At 34.0% G+C, this 5000-nt stretch overlaps 1 protein-coding gene across 2 annotated transcripts in view; it reads right to left on the bottom strand.

Moving 5' to 3' along the window:
• Positions 1 to 3447: 3447 nt before the first annotated feature.
• The window catches only part of LOC124428643 (polypeptide N-acetylgalactosaminyltransferase 3-like), a 35978-nt gene continuing 34425 nt past the window's right edge, over positions 3448 to 5000 (bottom strand). Inside the window, exon 12 of one of the 2 annotated variants that reach the window (XR_006943248.1) lies at positions 3448 to 3815. The gene's annotated coding sequence lies outside the window, so the exon portion shown is untranslated. The remainder of the gene's footprint in view (positions 3816 to 5000) is intronic. The other variant, XR_006943249.1, reaches the window with a different exon arrangement.

Below are 5000 nucleotides of genomic sequence, written 5' to 3'. Positions count from 1 at the left end.
GAGAGAATGAAAAGAAAAGAAAAGTAATCAAGAGTGCCCAGATCATTATGGATGGAGAAGGATAAGGGAAAAGGGTAATTGACGAAAGTACAGAGAGAGAGAGAGAGAGAGAGAGATCGTTGGTTACACACCCACGATCACGATGTGTTCATACACTTGTTTTCGTTTTGGAAGTTTTTTTCTTGTCTGTTTTTTCATTTTTTTTTTTTTTTTTTTTTTTTTTCCTTTCCAAGGACGCCATAAGTGGTATCACCCTGAATTAAGAAAACCCAAGAGAGAGAGAGAGAGAGAGAGAGAAATATCTATAAGATAATAACAAGTGGAATTTTGCAATTTAACGCGGTTGATGGAGAGCAAAATAAAAAATAACAAAGTTCGTATATTAGATATTCGATCATCTTGTCATAAAATAATAATAATAATAATAATAATAATAATAATAATAATAATTACAATAATCATAACTATTATGATTAATGAAGAAAAGATAAAGGAGAGAACAAGAGGAGATCTAACCTTTTTTTTCTTTCTTTCTTTCTTGATGATTGCAATGGAATAATTTTCGAGTCTTTACCAAGGAAAAAAAAGAAAGAAAAAAAGGAAAAAAGGAAAAAGAGATAAGAAAGGAATAAGAAAAAAAAAAAAAGAAAAGAAAACAGAGAGAATGCATTCCTTTTCGAGAATAACGAAAGTTGAAAAAGTGTTTTAAGAATTATACGAGTTTTAAGAACAATCGATCGATCGATCGATAGATAAATGGATGGATGGATGGATGGATGGATGGAAGAATTCAAAGTCGAAGTTCACGATGGCAAAATAAAGAAAGAGATAATACCAGGTGTTCGTCCAAGTTGATCCTCGATCTTTGAAACGTGTTCGACATTCCTAGCTGATTCATCCGTTAGAATCGACCGACTCGCGATCCGCGTTTGGATTATGCTATACCATATCGGAGAACGAGACGCACGTATGTACCTAACTACCGTGGACTGTTAAGAATTATGCTGATCTCGCGATTTCTTGAAACTCTTTCCCGCTCTTTCCCCGCTCTCCCCTTCTTCTCCCATCCCTCATTCCCGCCTCCCTCATTCCCTGGGTCTAAGTTTAAGTCTACTAATATATATATATATATATATATATATATATATATATATATATATATATATATATATATATATATATATATATATATATATCGTTATTCTAACGCTGACATATAATTATTGATATTAATATTCTCCCTTTGATATTTTTTTCTGTGAAAAAAAAAAAAAAAAAAAAAAAAAAGAAATTACTCCATATGATATCAAGACTTATATTGGATTATTGCGAAAGGACAAAAGGAAGAAAGAAGAAGAAGAAAAAAGGGAACAAAAAAAATGGAGAGGGGGAGGGGAGGGGAGGGGACGAAAGAAGAAGAAGAAGAAAAGAAAAAAATTATCATCAGCGATAAGCGTGCACAAGTAAATATGCACACATCAGATCGCATTGATTAACGAAAATAAGAAATAAGGAAAATATAAGATATAATTAAAAGATGCATTATAATATCTAACGTCGTAAAAAAAAAAAAAGAAAAATATATAAATATGTATATAAGATGTAATATAAGATTATATACATTTGTTTCTCTCTCTCTCTCTCTCTCTCTCTCTCTCTCTCTCTCTCTCTCTCTCTCTCTCTCTCTCTCTCTCTCGTACACATATACATGCGCGAGTATGTATAACGAAGGTATGGTTTTATGCGAATGCAAAATGTGTGAAGATATATAACGATGAGTCTCTCTCGCTAATCTTCATTATCCAGTTGACAGTTTAATAAGTATTATGCGTACATGTATGTATGCATATATGCATGTATATATGTATATGTACGTATGTATGCAGTCTTCGCAGTTGCACATCTCTCTCTCTCTCTCTTTCTTTATTTCTCTATGCTTACGTTAGAATTAACTAAAGACTATAAAGAACTCCTCCTACTGAAGATATAACAGTACGCTGACCAATCCAAAGTAAACGGAAGCAAATCCTCCCTCCTTCTTTCTATTCTCATTCAAACTCAACCATATATATATATATATATATATATATATGTGTGTGTGTGTGTGTGTGTGTGTGTGTGTGTGTGTGTGTGTGTGTGTTTATGTAATGTGTGTTTATGTGATCATTTTAAATTAATATTAATTGTCGTGAATGTAGGAGGATTAATGAGAGTTTTTGAAAAAGCAAAAAAAAAGAAAAGAAAAAAGAAGAAATTAAAAGAAAAAAAAAAGAAAGAAAGAGAAAAGAAAAATCATAAACCATAGAGAAACGTAAATGATCGTTCATAAATATAATTCATATTTTTGTAGGTCTTTGTCCTCCCCACCCCACACCCCCCCCCCACCCATTCTCTCGGCCAAAACAATTCATTCAAATTGTAAGATCAATTTGAAATAATTATAGAAATAATGTGCGATAAGTGAATAAAAGTTTAAATATAAATCTACTATTATAAGTTATAATAATTGAGGTTGCGTCTTTTACACCGTGGCCGCAAACGAGACTTCCGGTGTTTCCCATTGTCAAGCAAGTTCCCACTCCGGTACTCCGATTGCTCGATGTCGTATCGTTCTTTGCTATAGAGCCTTTTGTCGCGACTAGGACATCATCTCATCCTGTCCTATGTTCTACGTTCTTCTTCCATTCGCGTAGGCGTCTAATGATGGGTTCTGGAGATGATGATGGCACGTATTATATACATATAACATAACGCCGTCCATATACATACATATATACATATAAATATGTATGTATGTATGTATGTATGTATGTATGTACGTGCAGAGACATAATACGAATGCAACTAACTGCGTACGTATTTGAAACTTTGTTAAAAGCGTCATCGTACGGAATAGAATGCATAAGAAAGGGAAGAGAAAAAGAAAGAGAGAGAGAGAGAGAGAGTGCTTCGTCCTCGTCGACGTAAGAATTCCGATACCGCCTATATGAGTACTCAAATATCACGATCGACGACCCTGAAGTGACACCCAACAAGAAGTCGATCCATCGTCGTCGTCGTCGTCGTCGTTGTCATCGTCGTCTATCTTTCATCCGGTTCACCTAAGAACGATTCAAGAATTGAGCAACGATTACTCGTCGTTTCTAATTCTATTGGAAAAGTCGAGTTGTCCCTTATCTCTGTACATATATGAATATATAATTTTTCTCATTTTTTTTTTTTTTTTCAATCTGTTAAAAATCTCTTTTACTATGAAATTTTTATCGTACTATGTTTTTCTGTCCTTATCGATCTTGAATGATTAATAAAAAAAAAAAAAAAAAACAAAAAAAAAGAGAGAGGAGAGGGAAAGAATGGTTCAAAGAAAAAAAAAACAAAAAAAACAAAAAAAATGAAGTCTTAATGAATTTTATTTCTTTATTTTTCGTTTTCATCATCAACATCTTTATCTTCTTGTTCTTCTTCTTCTTCTTCGTTTTTGTGTTCCCGTTCTTCTAGTACCTCTTCTTGTTCCTCTTATTCTTCTTTTTCCTGTTATCCTACCGTAACGCCCAGATCAGGTAGGTAACTGTGTCAGCAGGACTGCCGGTGTACCTGAGATCAGCCCAAGAAGAGGTTGTGTAATAAGGCGGAGCAAGTTAAAGATCCAGAGGGATCCCTTCTGGATCTTTAAGGTCTCTCTTTTGTATTGCTTAGCTATCCTTCTCCTACTCCTCCTCTATTAACATCACCATCATCCACATTCCTCCTCCTCGATTTAACAAACTATAAATATCCATCCATCCATCGACCCATCCATCCATCCATCCATCCATCTAAAAAGATAAATTTGAGAAAGACGTTTTATTTAATAATAAAGAAAAAAAAAAAAAGAAACCTTAAATATATAATGTTTAATAACAAAACAAATATTGACGTAAATCGTCGAGATATATAGATTAATATAATAAAGAGTTTGTGGCCAATTAAATAATAACACGTTTATTATTGGATATCATCTTGGGTTATTCGTACTTAGATCATACGATAATCTTGAGAGAGAAAAAAAAAAAAGAACAGTAAAAGCATCGAACATAGGCATAGGGTGGCAACTATAACGGTCTCTTCACATACTCTATCTGCCCTAAAGCACGACGAAAGTGGACGCCTACTGACCTAAACCGACCGTAGAGTTTCGTGTCCGCGGTGGCACGCGTTAAGAAACAGGAAGAGAGACCGTATAATATATACATATATACATATATATATATATATACTTATATATATATGTATATATATATATATATATATACAGTGGAAGAGTAAGATGGGATAACGAGCTCGTATAATGGGTGGTAGAAAGGTGGAACGGGAGTTGGAACCGTAATAATACACTATAGAAGAAGGAGAGGCAACATAAGAAGAAGAAGAAGAAGAACAAGAGAAGAAAAAAAAAAGAGGAACGTAAGAAAGAAACCAACAAACAAACGAAAAAAAAAAAAAAGAAAAGAACAAAAAGAAAAAGAAAAAGAAAAACTGATCTGGTCCTAGGACAACAACGGACTCCACGGATCGGTAAAGTGGAATGTTGAAAAACCGGTAATACCGGGATCTGTGTAGAAATTAGACCGAATCGATTCGTTACTTGGACATAACCTATGATCCCTTTGGGAGAACAATTTGGGATCATTGTAATAACGAGATAATAATCGTCGATGGAAATAAAATAATAATAGAAAGAAAGAGAATAGAACTTGGGTTGTGGTATCATTGAAAAAAGTTGGATGAGCGGTGGTAGGAGGTAGGAGAACATTGTTTAACGATCAATCGATCGATCGATAGATCGATCGATCTATGGATGGATCGATCGAATGAATGATACTATATACCCGATGGTTTTTACTTGGTTAATCATCATCGTGTAATACTTACGAAGATTTGGACCACCTAAGAAGAATAATAGAATAGAGTCCATTAAGTGGACCGGAAAGAAGATCTCGAAGAATATATCGAGAACGACG

Source organism: Vespa crabro, chromosome 13, assembly GCF_910589235.1.
Source record: "Vespa crabro chromosome 13, iyVesCrab1.2, whole genome shotgun sequence".
NCBI classification, from domain to species: Eukaryota; Metazoa; Arthropoda; class Insecta; order Hymenoptera; family Vespidae; genus Vespa; species Vespa crabro.
This window is presented reverse-complemented; position numbering and strand designations above follow the sequence as displayed.